We start from the raw sequence: 16,854 nt of genomic DNA on the forward strand, positions 1-16,854 counted from the left end.
CCCGGTCGGTGCCGCTGCCCTTCGCTCGCAGCGGCCCGGGACCGCAGGCCAGCCAGCCCCGGGCTCGCCACACCCCCGCCACGCCCGCAGCCCAGGTGCGCTGTTCGTGCCTTCCGGAAACAGTGCAGTGTGGGGGCGCTCGCGGGGGTCCGGGCCGGGAGCTGGGCCTGGGCGGAGGCGCGTGCTTGCAGGGGGCAGGGGCGAGGCCGCGAAGGCGGGGGAGGGCACGCCGGGTGCGCGTCTGCGCTCCGCGCGTTCCTCGGGCCTCGGAGCCGAGTGGCTGCGCCACGTGCCTGGCCTCCCCAGGTAGAACCCTGCCTGGGTCGTCGGTCCGCAGGTCCGCAGTCACGGGTCGGGGCAGCCGGGACTAAAGCAACGATATAAATCCGGAGATGGATTCCAGCAGGCGAAGCAGAGCGTTGTTGAGCTTCGCTGTGTGCACTGCAGGATCTGAGGGGGACGTTTTCTTGGCCACCAAAGTATAGTAGTGCAGTCGTCATCCTCATCCTTACAGATTCAGTCAGATAGAAGGAAAATAGTACGACGAACGCTCCATTGTTGTGTTGTGTACTGAGCACTTAGACCTGGTATGGTTGCTTCTGCACTGAATATTGCCCTTCCCCAGCAATGTAATGTAACAACTATTTACACAGTGTTTGCGTTGTATCCGATACTGTACGTAAACTAGATGTAATGTCGAACCTTTTAGAGATGAGTGCCCAAACTCCACCCAAAACCCACTTATTTATTGATAAGTGCCAGCGCTGCAATTAAACCTGATTACCATAGTGAGGTTTGAGTTTAGAAAAAATAACTCATACATTACTATCTTTCATCTTAAAAGCAAACAGCATGCATGCAGTAGGTCGCCACCACTGGTTCAAAGTATACAGGAGGATGTGTGTGGGTTCTATGCAAAGAAGATGCCATTTTCTGTACTTTGATATCCACCGAGTGGGAGAAGTTCTCCAAGCAGTCTGCTGAGGATTCTGTGGGGCACTGCATTGTCCTCACTTTACACATGAGGAAACCAGGTTTGAAGAATTAACTAAACGGGGCCAGGGCCTTAGTTCAGTGGCGCAGTGCCTGCCTGGCAAGTGCAAGGTCCTGAGTTCAATTCCTTGTTACACCCCCCCCCCCCGTGTCTCCCAAAATTAAATACCTGAACATGTTCAAGGTGGATCTTACCTGGTCCAGAATATAGAACTGGTGGCCTCCAAAGCCCACAGTTTTTCTAGTCTGTGGATTGTTGTCGCTAACGAGAATCTGGGGACAGGAATCAGGAAACTTTGCTGAGTTGCGGTGGGGTGATGGATTGAAAATGGTGACAGTTGCTTTTTCTCTCTTACACTGCAAGGTAGAGTCTGCATCTTCTCTGGAACTTGGACTGCACTTAGTGATTTGTGAAACTGTAGAACTTGGGGATGAGCACAGCCTAGAGCTTCCAAAGTCAGGTCCCAGAGGCTTTGCACCCTCTGTGTGGACCACTGGGGATCCCTGCTCTTCGATTCCCAAGCCACCATCAAGTTCAGCTCCCCTAGGATGGCTGTGCTGGGAAAGCATGGGAGAAACTGCAGGGAGAAGGGTGTCCTCCTGACTCTCAGCTGCCCCCCACCATTTGAGTCATAGGCTCTAAACACTATAGAGCTGATCCCTATGGGGAAGGCAAAAATAAAGGATTCTTGTCCTATGCCTGTAAGTGTTGGTATACTGTTGTATCAGTCAGCTTCCTGTTGCAGGACAAAATACCTGATGCACACAATTTAAAGGAGGCAAGGTCTGTCTCGGCTCATGGTTTTGCAGGGTTCAGTGCATGCTCTGCTGGCTCCAAGGCAGAACCAGCAGGGCAGGAAGCCCTGGCAGAGGAGAGCTGCTTGACCCATGGCACCCGTGAAGCACAGGGAAAGGAAAGGAACCAGAGAAACAAGTAGACCCCCAGTGGCCTGCTTCCTTCACTTGGGCCCCACCTTGGAAGGCCCATCCTGCCATGACCTCATTACCAGGTCAGCCAGTTATGGTGAATCCATTGATGTGGCTGGATTAAATAACTCAGGATCTGGTCACCTCTTAGGCCCCACCCTGAGCATGGCTGCCCTGGGGGTGAAGCCCTCATTACATGAGTCTACTTAAACCCTATGAAGTGTGTTACTTAGTTACAGATGACTGGGACAGGGACTGCAGGCTGGCCAGGGGCCAGGCCATTGGCAGTGACTGTGCCTGTCCCCTCCTGGCTGTACCTAGCTGTGGTTACCAGCAGACCCCAAGAACCAGTGTTGTGTGTGAACAGAACCTGAGGTGCAGCTCTGAAAGGACTACTGCTCAGGCCTGGAGGTGACTGTCCCTGGGTGGCCCCAGCCCTCATGTGTGCAGTCAGCAGGCTGCCATGGCCACAGTGTGTGGCATCTCTCTCTGCCTTAGGTTTCAGCTGTCTAAACAGCTTTGCTTTGCCCCGTGCTCCAAGCTGCTTAACAGGCTGTGCTGCCGTACCAGGCCTTATGTATCCGTATCCCTTCCCTGGGATTGTCTGGGGGTCTGTGGCAATCTGTGTCTTTTCCTTCCCCAACTAGAAGAGAAGGAGCCAAAAGGCTGATGCAGGAGGATTGCAATGAGTTGGACTTCAGCTACATAGCACAGCCCTGTCTCAAAATCACCCTCTGAATTTTTTTAAAATGGCATAAACGTGTGCTTGGCATGGGCCCGTGCTTGCACTGCACTCCCATCTCGCTGCTGACACTTAAACCAGACTTTCTGTTTGCTGCCTCCATTCTGCAAGGCAAACCCCTAGTGACCCGCCCACTGCAGCCCTGGCCTCCGCTCCTGGGCATCTTCCTTGTGCGTTAACGGCCCTTCTTGCCTCTTGTCTGGGCTGTGAGGGCAGGAACACACTGTGGGGTGGAGAGACGGAGCCAGACTTGGTCACCATTGTCTCGGTGCTGGCATTTCTCAACAAGCGAGTCCCCTTGGTGGTCCTCAGTTTACCTCCTGTGGGTCTTGGCCTTGGTTGTGTCCATGGCATCAGGCAGCTGGGAAACTGCTTTCCCTTTAAATCTCTGGCCCACGCAGGACAAAAAACCTCTTTTCGCAGTTCCTCTTAGCCCCGACCAGACTAGCATTTTAAAGTGTACCAAACATTACAACAGAACAATAATGACCTAATTACAGGAAATATGAAAAGGTTAAAAAAAAAAGAGCAAGTGTGCCCATGCGGCAGGCTACACTCCCACAGCGATTCCTGTCTTATCGTGAAGGCCGGCACAGCTCCGGAGCCCTGGCCTGGCCGTCATTCCGCTGAGTTCTGCCTCCTGTGCTGCGTCACAGCTGACGGGGTCCTCAGCGCCCTCTGCTCCTTCCCCCTGGTTTCTGATCTAGAGGCCGTGTTGCCGCCCGCTCTGACACTGGCATTATTAATTGTCGTGGAAGCCCCTCCCCCCAGGGCTCCTCCCTCTACTTCAGGGTGTGGCCATTGGCAACAGATCCCTAGAAAAGGGGTCACTGCGCCACGCGGGGTGGGGAGCCAGGGCCCTGGCAGCGGGCAGGCAAGAGGAATGTCCCTGATGACCTCTCTGCACATAAAGTCAGAAAACTTGACAAGAACCAGTCCACTTAGCATGGTGGGGGCCTGCTGACATGCCACAGGCGGTCAGGACTCGGAACGGAGAAGAACTTTCTTCTTAGGCCTGTCGTACACCGTCGCTCTCTAACTGTCCACAGCTCTGGTGTAGCTGTCTGTGATCTCCTCTTCCTCCACCACCTCCTCCTCCGCCTCCTTCTTTACAGTACTGGAGATGAAACTCAGGGCCTCTCCTTGAGGTGCATCCCCAGCCATTTTTTTTAATTTTACTTTTTTATTTTGAGACAGGATTGCCCAAGCTGGGTTTAATCTTTCAATCCTCCTGCCTCAGCCTCCTAGACTAAGCTACTAGTTTTGAGTATTTTGTTACATTCTGATAAAAAAAAAAAAAAAAAAAAAAAATTTGTTTTTTGGAGTTTTTTGTTTTCTTGTTTGTTTGGTTTTTGAGACAGGGTCTCACTATGTAGTTCAGACTGCCCTTACACTCACTATGTAGCCCAAGCTGGCCTTGAACTCATGGTGATCCTCCTGCCTCAGCCTCCCAAGTACTCAGACTACAGACATATGCACCACCACTCCTGGCTCTATTCTGATTTGTTTTGGTGTATGGGAAAATGGGAAGTCTCCTCTTCTTTGTACCTATAAGGATGTGGACTTCTTTTAAAAACACAAAAGTAGGAAGAGACCGTTTTCCTAGTTCCCTGCTCCCCAGTAGCCTCTTCTAACTAACAGAATATGCGGGTGGGGTGGGGGCTGAGTAGGAGGGGAACAGAAAGGAGAAAAGAAATTGTGACAGCAATGATGACCGTGTCAACATTGTCTGCTGCTTGCCAGGGTGTCTAGCCCGGTGCCAGCCAGGGATGTGGGGCTCTTCAGTGCCTTGTGAAGTGGACGCTCTATCCCTATTTTAGGGATGAGGACATAGGGCTGACTAAGGGTTTCAACATTACACGGCCATGAAGAAGCAAAACAGTCCTGAGACTCGAGTCAGCAGACACTGGTGCGGCACTGCTCGGGATATCTGGCTCAAGCAGATGGTGGCCCCCGGACAGTCTCAGTGACACAGGCACCAGGAGGGGGCTGGGATTCGCTGCGCCTCTGCCTGCCTGGGGCCAATAGGGAGACAGGAGCAGGTTGCCAGGCTGGTGGCTACAAATATCATTTCTAAAACATGTCCTGACCTGAACCTGTTCTCACAGGAAAGTAGCTCGCAGGTACTTTCTAGAAGGAAAGGAGGCCTGGGTTGTGTTTAGTCAGCTGTCCAGCTCAGTGTGGCCAAGCAGGATATTAGGAAAGACCAGGGCTGTCTGACTTCCTGCACATTGTGCAATCAAAAGTGGACCCGTATCACAAGAGTTTACGGTTATTCTTCAATGCTTCGTTCTCCCAGGAGAAGTTGTTTAATGAGAAAGTTATATTTGCACTGTGTGTCTCTCTAGAGATGGGCAGGATGGAGAGTGAAGAGGGCCCACCTGGGGCCGCCCCAAGGAGTGGGAGGAAGTGTTTTGTCAAGGGGGTCAGGGGTCAGGGGAGAGATGTGATAGGGGAAACCGATAGGGGCTGGGGATAGGATATTGGACTATGGAAAGGGTAACATTAAGGCCTGCATCTCGCCAGGAAGATAGCTCAGTGGTACAAGTGCCTACTGGCAAGCGCAAGGTCCGGAGTTTGAGTCCTGGTACCAAAAAAAAAAAAAAAAAACCTGCATCTCATGTCCACACTGGACTTCTGATCACACTCCCTGGGCCTCCTTAGCATTGTTACCCAGAAGCCTCCTGTGTTGATCCAACTTCAAAGAAGATCCCATGTTGGGGACTGGGGACCACAAATTGTAAATTGACATACTGTCTGTCCCAGGTTCTCCTTGCCCTGAGCCCAGGTGTGGAGATGGACGTTGGCTGGTTTCCTTTATTGTGTTAAACTTGCCTATTCAACCTCTACTACTATGCCTACCCGCTCCCCTGCTAGTGAAATGGCAGCTTCCTGGAGATTCAGGCCATTTGTTCCTGCAGAGCAACTGGTGGTCCCGGATCCCTGCTAAGCACCCCTCCGCCTTGTCTCCTGCACTTTCTTTGCTTTCCTGCCATGTGCTGTAACCTGGACAGGAGATTGGAACCCAATGCAGGGGTCTGCGATAACTGGCACTGTGGAAGGGCCCCTTAGAATTGCTAGTTAACTTGCCAGCAACTGTTTTCCTAGAAACATTTCTAGTCCTAAGGCCTGGGATTGTAGCTCAGTGGTAGAACACTTGCCTAGCCTGTGTAAGGTGGGACTTTAAGGTGCCTCATGGGGACTGATGCTCTGTAAGACATCAACAGTTAGAAATGGGAAATTTATATATTTTAAATGCCTAATCGTAACAGGAAAGAGATTAATCCCATTGTGAACTGGCCATAGAGGAAGACACAGCTCAGTAGAACCAGAGAAATGAGGGCCGGGGATAGAGCTCAGTGGCACAGGCGCCTGCCTGGCAAGCACAAGGTCCTGAGTTCAAATGCCGGTACCAAAAAAAAAAAAAGAACCAGAGAAATGAACAGCACAAGGGCTGGTTGGGCAAACACTAGGCCAGCTTGTTGGCTGGCAGTTATCGAAGGAAGGGTTTTGTTCTCCCACAGAGTCATGAAGACAAGAGCCTCTTTTGTTGTTGTTGTTCTTTTTTTTTCAACAGTGAGGATCGAACCCAAGGTGTCACACTGAGCTACATCCCCTGCCCCTTTTTAAAATGTTCTTTTGAAACAAGGTACCATTAAGTTACCCTGGCTGGCCTTGAATTAGCAATCCTCCTGCCTCAGTCTCTCCAGTAGATGTGATTACAGGCTTGCACTGCAGTGGCGGTTGACCCATTTTTTGGATGGTTACATTGTTTACTGTAAGAGACACGAATTTGCAGTTGTTGGCGCTTTTCAGTGAATGCCTGGCAGAAGGTTCCGGCCTCACAAGCAAGGGCTCAGTTTCATTATTCGATGGCACAAAATACAGTTCTGCCTCCAGTCCTTACAAACAGTGCCCTCTCCTGGACATCTGGAGCAACTCTCCTACCTTCTTTTCTCAGTGCCGCTGCTCTGTCCCAGGGAGCCGCTCAGCCCAGTGTCACTGCCAGAGGAGGCTCTGAGTCCTCCAGGTTACAGAAACCCAGACTTTTCTTGTGCTGATTGAAATCCTTTCAGCTTCTCTATTTACTCTGCTAGCAAAAGTTAAATGCCTTGCTATATTGTAGGGGCTATTTTAAATGTAATGAAAATTTTAATCCTATATTTCTAACACTAGAATATTTGTAACACTGTTTAAGGATGAGATTGGGAAGCACAGTTGGTTCTCATAATTAGAGAACTGCAAAACATAATGAGCCATGGTGTTCTCAGAGCCAGCTGTAAGTGCAACTTACCCAGACAGGGATGTTTTCTTAGTTTAAAGTGCCAGAGAATTATCGCCTCAAGAACACCTCTGCCTGGTCTCAATGTTTGATTCTCCCCCCGCCCCCCGCCCATGTTATACAATGGTAACCCCATTAGTTCCTGTAATTAATGTGTAAAGATACATGTAACCAACTATAGCGTTGTTACCTGCCTTTAGTACTGCCTTCTAAAAACCTATATAAGCAACGAGTAACCTCAGAACAAGGCTGGTGATTTGGCCCTCAACGTCTGCCAGTGTGCTGGTATAATAAAGCTGTCTGCCTTCCAGAGTGCCTCTGGTGCTGTGTCTTCATCTGGTCTGTCCTGAAGCCTGCAACAGTGTGACAGGCTCTGTTCTAAGAACTCGTCACCTAATGTGTGTGGGGGACACAACCTGAGAAATGCATCTTGGGCAGTATCACCACTGTGCCAGCATCACAGAGGGAACTCACACAAGCTACGAGCACTAGGCCTCACGAGGTCATGCAGCCTTCTGGGACCAGGGTTCCGGCTGCCGCCTGTCCCTGACAGGCTTCGCTGCGCAGCACGTGCATGTGTTGATGCTTTCTCAAAGGTCTAGAGAAGAGAAGGAACCCCATCTGTCAGGAGTGTTTCCACTACCAAGAACGAAGAAGCCGGGCGGAGCAGCCAGTTTAGGTCTTGGTAAGACAAGAGCACTAAACAGAAGCGCAGCAGAAAGGCAGGGGGAAGGGGCCCACGGGAGGGCTGGGAGTGGGGAAGGCACTACCCAGGGACAGGGCGTTCTAGCATGATTCAACCTAGACAAATGAGGGCATTAGACCAGCAGTAATTTTTCACCCCTTTGAAGCCAGATGTGCAAACGGCCAAGGCCAGAGTTTCTGCAGCCCGGAAGGCAAGGCTTTGTGGGGCTGGTGCCTTCTTTTCTGGCCCAGCTCCCAGACTGGCCGCGTGTGCACACCCACCCAGTGCAACAGCAGGCCAGTGGCAGTTAATGAAAACTTGGTGCTCAGGGCTGGGGATACAGCTCAGCAGCACAGTGCCTGCCTGGCAAGTGCAAGGTCCTGAGTTTGATTCCTGGTACCAAAAACAAAAAAAAAAGAAAGAAAGAAAGAAAAAAAACTTGGTGCTTGGAAACACTTTGTCTTCACCCTAGCTTGGCCGGTGGTAGTCTCTTCCCAGAACACAAGGGGCTCAGTCACATGTTCTTCAAACACAGCCCAGGCTTGGTCTGGTAAATGCTCGGATAGACAAAACTGTCCCCTGCTAGCACATTTCCAGTGTGCTTGGGGTAATTGGTGTCCTATGGGAATGCCCCTGTAGCCTGAGCTTTATCTAGCTCTATTTAGCCAAATGTATCAGACAGCTTTTTGGTGCTGGAACAAAAATCCCTGCTATATACAATTTAAAGGAAGAAAGGTTTATCTGGCTCAAGGTTTCCAAGTTTTCGGTCCATTGCAGCCCCTAGCTAGAGATACCAAGGTGGAGGGCCCTGGCAGACGGAGGCTGCTCACCTCATGGAGCCAGGAAGCGGTGAGAACGGGACAGACCCCGAGAGAGGGAGCGGGGAGGGCCCAGCACACACAGGCCGCACCCCATCCCGGGAGCCCCGCCTCCCGCGAGCCTGGCTGGCGCAGCACTCATCAGTAAAGCGCTGTAAGGGCCAAGCAGCGGACCGTGCTCTCGGGATGTACGGGGAAGCTCGTCTGCACTGCTCTGAAGACAACGCTGCAGCTGCAGGCGGCCGACACCCCTGTTCCAGAGCAACAAAGCTATCCGCCTTAGAGATCAAACAGTCCTCTTCATCAGCACAGTGTGTTGCCTTTTCCTAAGGTCCAAGGCTTCCATGTGCCCCCGCCAACTGTGTGAAATAAATGCAGGCTGTGGGGCGCTCTTGTGTACTCCTAGAGCCCTGACCTTCCTGATCCCCCACAAAGCCATAGTGCTTGTGTCTTCAGTTAAGCCTTGGCCGCCGTACACCGTTTCCGGAGGCTGTGGGCTGGGCCGAGTCCCGACAGGAAACTAAGCGATCGGCAAGGCGGCGTGGGCGTCCGACCCTCCCTCAGCCTCACGTCGGGACGGTGCTGCATGGGTTCAGCGCTCAGTCCACAAGTCTTTAGCGGACACTTTGCCTTTAAACCACCACGGTAGGCGTCTGACCTTGAAGAGGGTCAGTCAGAAGTGGGCTGGGTACGCTAGAGAAGAAAGCGGAATCCTGTGTAACCCAGAATGTGTATTATCCGCCCACGGCCTGCACAGGGACCAGTTCCACAGGCCCAGGACGCTCCAGGAGGCCGAAGCGGTGACTTCCGGTGGCCCTGGGAGTGTTCTCCCAGCTGCTCCCCCTCCCTCCCTCGGCCTGTTCCCTGCCCGTCCCGCAGGCCCACCTCTTCCTCTGATGCGCTGCTGCTCGAGGTGTGCTGCCCAGAGCAGCGGGCCTCCGGGAGCTCACCCGGAACAGCGCGTGGCCGGCCCTGGCACGGACCCCCGCTTTTAAACAAGACCAACCCGTGACCTGTGCGCACGGCCGACGCGAGGGGGTGGGCCAGCCCACGTCCCCTCAGAGCCACCGCCCTGCTTTTCCCTCGGTCTCCTCGCAGCCGGCCCCATGCGCTCAACTTGAAGAACAGCGTCACATTGCACCCCAGGACCGCGACTCCCCAGGGTCTCTTGGGACCTCCATGTGGCTACCTCATGAGCCATCCGGACTTAATCTTGGAACAGCTGGCCCTGTCCCAAAAACTGTGCAATGCAGTCATGGGCCATCTTCCCAGGCCCTGAAGACACCAGGGAAATGAAGGGAAAAACAAGATCTCTCACACTATCCCAGCACTTGGGAGGCTGAGGCAGGAGGATCACTGCAAGTTCGAGACCAGCCTGGGCTACAAAGTGAGCTGAAGGCCAGCCTCAACTGCATAGCGAGACCCTGTCTCAAAAAGACAAAAAAAAAAAAGAACCTCGCACCATTTCTTTTTTTTTTAATTAAAAAACTGACAAAATGACAATGAAGACAAAATAAAAACAACACAAAAACAAAAACGATACATGACCTCAAAATAAAATGATAGGAATTAACAAGAGTTGCTACATTATGTACTGTTATCTTCAAGGAAGTTGCTCAGTCCACCAGACATAAGAATGTAAGATTGATCAAACAATCAAAGACAGTAACAAGTTAAAAAACAACAACAACATTGGAAATGATGCAGAGCCAGGCATGGTGAAGCATGCATGTACTCCCAGCACTCAGGTGGTTGAGGCAGGAGGATCATTGTGAGTTCAAGACCAGCCTGGGCTACAAAGTGAGCTCAAGGCCAGTCTGAGCAAGACCCTGTCTCAAAAAGACCAAGAAAAAAAAAGTGGAAATGATGCAGAGCTTCACCATAAAAGGTAGTAGGAGTTCAACAATGGTTCTTATACTGCATATTGTTGTTTTCATTCTGATTACCAAATTCAAGCATGCAAAATTGGTCAAGAAAAAAGAAAATTTTAAGCATTGACTGTTCCTTTCAATAAACCACAGACCACAGCAATACACAGATTCCAGCTGTCCTTATATGTACATATAAATTTTGTTTTTCATTTAAAAAAAAAAACCAAAATAACAAAAACAAATACATAAACAAAACAGGATAGAGAGCAATTAAAATGATACAGAATTTCAAAACATGGTGATAGGATATTAACAATCTGGCACCAATTCTATCCCTAACACCCACATAAAACAAACAAAATTGCCAACCCAGGAAGCCTCTCTACAAAGGCAGAAGAGAGAGAAAACAGTTTTATTATTGAGTAAACATTACACCCAAAAGTGATAAAGAATTGTCAGGACCAAGAGAAACCTACCCTTTTGTGTACCCAGGAGGACTCAACCCATTCCAGGCACAGGTCACCCCATCCACGAGACAGCCGCCCGCCTTCACCCAGGGGACACAAGACGCCTCCTGTGTTCAGGGTGAGGGGCACTTTCGCAACTGCGGCCGGGCGCCTGCCACATTGGGCCCCTCCTCTCCACGGAGTGGGAGACCTGGCGCAGTCTTTCCTGACAATTCTGCCCAGAGTTGGCTCCTTGGTCTGTGAGAAACATTCCCAAAACGTTTAAGGGGCTTTTAAGAAGATTTACATACTTCTAGGGAGAAATAATTTGCAACTTTAGGTTTTCTAAAGTAAGTGCTTAAAGGAAAGGCAGGGCTGGGGTGGCCTGGGAGTGTGTCTCTGTCCCTTACTGCACCAAGGACGATGAATTGTTCTTTCGGTTTGTGCTCACTTCCTGGGTTGCACGGATTTCTGTGCCCTAGAAGGAGTGCAGTTGTACATAGCAGATGCTCATTTTCTGCTGCTTTGCTGTGGCTGAGACTCCAGGTCCCACACCCACGACTCGAAGGAGGAGAGGGTTACTTTGGCTCACGGTGTGGGGTCAGCTGGCTGTGCGGCAGGGCAGCAGAAGCAGAGATGGTGGGCAGGGAGGAGGAGGTAGACCGGGCTATGTCTAGTGACCCACCTCTTCCCGCCAGGCCCCACCTCCCAGAGCAGGTCAGCTATAACCCCTAACCCAGCCACTTCCCAAAGCCCCGCGGTGAGCCCGCGAGCTTTGAGGGACGTTTCAGATGTAAACCAAAGCACGAATGCCCACTGCAAAATGCACTACAGCTTTCTACAGGGAACCTTGCCATCAGTGAATTCTGGAAGAGAGATTTGGGGAGAGGAGTTGTGTTTTCAAACCTCAAGTCTGTCCCACCTTCTCAGAGAGCTGCCCACGCCCCGGGTGTGAGGTTCTGAAATGCTTGCCAGGCCCTGCTGGGAGACGGGTGGGCACGCTACCAAAAGGCCTTCCCAGCGGCAGTTCAGGACTCTCGGAACTGGACTGGTTTCCTCAGGCATTGGGGCTGGGGCCGCAATGAAGGAGTCTGGAGTGAAGACCATGGGCACAGAGCTGGCTTATTGTGGGTATTGCGATGGGAAATGCTTGTTCAGGAGGGGGTATTTCAAGAATGAAAAGAGGAATGGCTCAGAGAGTGAGGGGTAAAGGAGAGGAAGGATGAGGACAGGCCTTGCCTCACACACCTGGGCTGCCTTTTGCTAGCTGGGACACAGAAGGTGGGGAGGGTTCTCAGCTGTGGCTCCTCCCCACAGCATAAGGCTCAGGTAAAAGTTAACATTGTCAATGGACTTGGGAGCCCATTTGTGCGTGAATCCTGATTCTATCACTTGGTAGCTGTGTGACCTTAAGCAAGTAACTTAACCTCTCTGGGCTTTAATATCTTCACCCATGAAATAGAAATAATAATAGTACTTATATATGGGTGTGGTGGCACACTCCTGTAATCCAGCTACTCAGGAGGGGAAGACAGGTGGATCACAAGTTCAAGCCAACCTGGGCAACTTAATGAGACCCTGTCTCAAGGGGAAAAAGAGCTGGAAATATTGCTCAGTGGTAGAGCACATGCCTACTGTGCATGAACTCCTGGGTTCAATCCCCAATACCACCCCTCCACACACACACACCATTAGACGAGATCAAGTGTTTAAAAGGCCTGGCATTCTCCGGTGTTCAGTAGCATCGTTGCCATTCTTAAGCATTCTAAATCTTTTTCCCCCCTTTTTGGCTTTATTTTGAGACAGGGCCTCACTATATATTCTAGGTAGACCCGGGACTCACCACATAGCCGAAGTTGGCTCAAACTCCCAACAATCCTCCTGCCTCAGCTTTCCGAGTGCTGCAATTTTTTTTTTTTTTTTTCCTTTTTTGGTGCCGGGAATTGAACTCAGAACTTTGCACTTGCCAGGCAAGTGCTGTACCACTGAGCTATATTCCTGGCCTGCGTGCTGGGATTATAGGCATGTGCCACCATGCCTGACCAGAAACTTTCTTTTTAAAATGCAAATTATGACGTTTCTTAAACAATACCTCAAATCTTTATGTGTGTTTGTATGTAAATGGTTTTCATTCATATATAATGGACTATGGGGATTTATCCAAAGGTGAGGTTTAAAGTGATGTCCTATTTCATTTTGGGGACTGTTCATTCTTTTTTAAAATGGTCTTGTACCTGATTTAAATAGTAAGGTTAAATTAAGATAAATTTCATTCTAAGGGAATATTTAAAAAAATATAACTCCAAGCTAAAATTATGATAGGAATTGGATTAGGAGGAGAAGCCTCTTTAATAGGCTAGGGACAGTGGTGGGCACTGTCCACATTTAACTTTCTAAGCTGGGCATCGTGGCTCATGCCTGTAATCTCAGCATTTAGGACGCTGAGGCAGGAGGATTGTTGCAAGTTTGAGACCAGCCTGGGCTACAAAGTGAGCTCAGAGCCAGCCTCAACTGCATAGTGAGACCCTGTCTCAAAAAGACAAAACAAAACATATTTTACTTTTTACACAATAACCCTGGGAATATTGTAGGGCTTATTGGTCTTACGTAACTCATGAACAAAACTGGCAAGATCTCAGAGATTAAGTAATTTTCCTAAAATCATGTCACTCTAAGTAAGACAATTCAAGATTTCCATGTTTAGGGGCCAGTGATATAGCTTAGCAGCACAGTGCCTGCCTGGCAAGCGCAAGGTTGTGAGTTTGAGTCCCAGTACCAAAAAAAAAAGAAAAAAAATGTCCATGTTTATTCAGAAGTACGGTTCCAATGGGAATGCACATACCACGGTAAACTATGTACATCTTTAAGGAGGTGAAGACAAAGGAACATTTTATTTAAAAGGCAAAATGAGAATCACATAAATTACATTGATGCCAGGTATGGTGGCGCATGTCTGTCATTCCAGCACTTGGGAGGCTGAGACAGGAGGATCGCTGTGAGTTCAAGGCCAGCCTGAGCTACACAGCAAAACTCGGTTTCACCAACCCACTCCAAACAAAAGAATAACATGATTACTTTGAAATAATATTCTTCAAGCTACAAGGACCAGTTACAAGGGTGGTGTCTAAGATCAAAAAGTTGCTGGACCCTGGGCATTGGCAGGAGTATTTTTGTGGGTGTAACAATGCCTGGTCTTCTGCAGGCTTGTGATAGTTATTGTTATCAGGCATAAGCATAAGATTCCCATCCTTCACAGCCTCCTAGTTGTATTTATTTAATTTTTATTTTTTGTTTAATCAAACTGACTTCATTTTTCATTCTGGCCACTCTCACAATCAGGAAGCTATTAATAGGCACAAGTGTGAATTCCCAGCTAAGGGCTTGTGGTATAGTGAAATACCCCGCCCCAAAACATATTTCCCTGATATATTCTGAGCTGGTTATCCACAGCTGCTGAGTTCTGCAGAAGTGGGAATAGTTCTGAAAAGCTGTCCTTTCCTACTAAGACATCTCCACCCATCAACATTAGTAAAGATCAAACGCAACAGAGTGTTTCCGCGGGGTACCCCCACAGTCTGCCTAGGCGGGCTCTTCCTGCAGGAGTCTGACACCTTCCCAGAGTGCTTGTGGGGCTGTTTCCTGGGAGACTCCATCTGCATGTCAACAGGACCGGCTCACTGCTCACCCTGGCCCACCACGTCCCCAGAAGCCAAGCCCTCTCCTGTTAAGCACTGTGTATGGGTCACCTGTCTATTGGATCTTATACTCCTGTCTTAGGAATGTAACACCGTACTGTGTTTTTAGTATGTTCATTCTGGGGGAGGGTACTGCAGGTTGAACCCAGGGCCTTTGCACTGAGTTACATCCCCAGCTCTTTTTTTTAATTTTTATTTTAAGACAGGGTCTTGTTGAATTGCTAAATTGCCCAGGCTGGGCTCAAACTTGTGATCCTCCTGGTCAGCCTCCCAGGGTCATTTTATGTTCTTTTTCCTGTTATCTGTCTATTGTCAGTTTAATTTCACAGATTAAAATCATCAAATCTTCAAATGAAAAAGAATAAACTTAAAGGTTCCCAATAGGTTCAGGAGAGATCAATTTAAGGGAAAAGAACCAGTTTTCATTTTTGTATTACCAGCTTATTAATAGTCCTGCTGTTTACAAGGCTGGTCTGGAAATTTCCAGACCCACATATCACTGGAATTCATCAGGTATTTGTACAGTCAGAGTCCCATTTTATAAATCTCTGTTCTATGGCCCTAATGTTTCTCAGCAAGTTAACTATATGCTGGGCACTGTTACAAGACCCCTGCATGTGATAACAAGTTTAATCTTCAAAAAGTCCGATGAAATCGGATGTGCTATGATTCCAACGCTCCGAGATGTTGAGGCAGGAAGATCCCAAATTCAAGCCCAGCCTGGCCAACTTAACAAGAACTTGTCTCAATTAAAAAAAAAAAAAAAAATGAATGAAAGAAAGAAAAGAAAAGAAGAAAAAAAGAAAGAAAGAAAAAAAAAAAAAATGAATGAAAGAAAGAAAAGAAAAGAAAAAGAAAAACTGTATGCGTGGGTAGGGCTGAGGATGTAACTCAGTACAAAGGCCTGGTTCACACTTCAGCACCAAACAAAAAACTCCTAGGCACAGCTGGTCACTGTGATGCACACTGTAAGAACCAATCAAAGACAGCCAAGTGCTCTGCCTCTGTGCTTCCCCTTTCACCTCCATAGAAACGTCCCTCCCCGGGCCTTTGGGGCCTGGTATTTGGGTAGTCATCCTGATCAGTGCCCGTTGATGTAAAATAGATCTGCCATTGCTTTCTCATTTGTACGGATGAGGCTAGCAAAGCACAGAGAGGTAACTTCCCTAGGCTGCACAGCTCACAAACTAGGGCCAAAATTTAAATCCTGGCACTCTGGTGTCTAACTTTCATTCTCTTACCACTATTCTGTAAGTTCTGACCCAAACAAAGTGGAACCATTAGCTTGAAGTCTGTACATATCTGAAGTGGTTCGGAGATATTTAAACACTCGTTGTCCCTAACCAGCAGAAACCTATTAGACTGGCTATTCGGGTTTAAGTCACTTTAAATTATCGAGGATTTTAAAGGGAAATAAACATACATCAAAAGATTCACTCCCGTATCAGCATGACTATCTAGGTTCCTTCATTTCAGCAGTAACTGAAATGTCCTTATCATTCTGTCCTTTTTTTGAAGCAGGGTTTTACTATGCAGTTCAGGTTGGCCTTGAGCTCACAGTGCTCCTCCTGCCTCGGCCTCCTGAGTGCTGGGATTACAAGCATGCGCCACCACGCCGGGCCTCTCCTCTGATTCTTACCCTAATCCTAAATAATTATGAAGTAGGAAGAAATATTTCACAGCTGGAAATACTACTACTCAGTAGTTGTCGAGGGACTCCTTAATTGTCAGTAAAGGGTTAAACTCGGCATTCAAGGATCCTCTGTCACCCCGTTGGTAAATGCAATGGTATTTCTTGCATTTTCAGAGTAGGCCATTAATGGCCTTGAAGGGAAAAAAAGCTTAAGTAACAATGCCCAGGCGTGCGTTTGTTAAATCGTGGCCCCCAGACGCACCTCGGGAGTAGAGTCCGGGGGTCCCCTCTGCGCGGAAAGCGCCGGACCCCATCAGGCCCGAACCCTGGGGTTTTGCTCCCTAAGCGGGAGCTAACACTCCCCGAGAGTTGAGGTCACCCTACTAAGTGACTAAAGAACACCCCACCCGGTAAACGTGCTTGGACGACGCGACACTGTTGGGACAGAGAACGCTTTCCTCCTCTTTCCTCTGGAAACAGCGCTTGTATTTACACCAGGGACACGCAGAAGCAGCAGCGCATCCCACACGATCCGCACCTCTGCCCGCGAGCGCGGCGGCACCGCCCGGAGGAGGCGCAGGGCCGGCGGCGGGCGGCGGGCGGCGGCTCCGCTCGCCCCTCCCTCCTGCCTCTTCTCTTCCCCGCCCTAAGTTGGGCTTTTGTTTTCAGATCGGCGGTATTTTAAAGCCCGGTCCGGCGCGCGGTAAATGGTCCCTGCGGAGGAAGCGCGGGAGCACCGAGGCGCCGCCGCCTCCTGCTCTG

The sequence above is a fragment of the Chinchilla lanigera genome, unplaced genomic scaffold, assembly GCF_000276665.1.
Source record: "Chinchilla lanigera isolate Chin_1 unplaced genomic scaffold, ChiLan1.0 scaffold00032, whole genome shotgun sequence".
Taxonomy (NCBI): Eukaryota; Metazoa; Chordata; class Mammalia; order Rodentia; family Chinchillidae; genus Chinchilla; species Chinchilla lanigera.